This window comes from Microtus ochrogaster, chromosome 10, assembly GCF_000317375.1.
Source record: "Microtus ochrogaster isolate Prairie Vole_2 chromosome 10, MicOch1.0, whole genome shotgun sequence".
NCBI classification, from domain to species: domain Eukaryota; kingdom Metazoa; phylum Chordata; class Mammalia; order Rodentia; family Cricetidae; genus Microtus; species Microtus ochrogaster.
In genome coordinates this window covers 75,149,925-75,150,187 of record NC_022016.1, presented here as the reverse complement: position 1 = coordinate 75,150,187, position 263 = coordinate 75,149,925, and positions in this window count along the sequence as shown.

Here is a 263-nt window from a genome sequence, read left to right as displayed (position 1 = left end):
CCCTGGGCGGCCGCCGCCGGCGCGCGCGCTCCCTCCCGCCGTCTTCTCCGCCCCATGCTCCGCCTGCTGCCGCCTCTTCTCCTCCCCCGCCTGTCCTTGGTCCCCCGTCCCCCTCCCCTCCAGGCGAGAGCCCCACGACCCTCCTCTAGGTGCGCTCCTGTTGCGGGCGCTGCAGACACAAGGACGGGCCAGGCTAGGCCCTTGGCCCCCTGGTTTCCCCGCGGAGGTGGCAAGCGGGTGATAGAAGTAGGGATGTGAAGGAG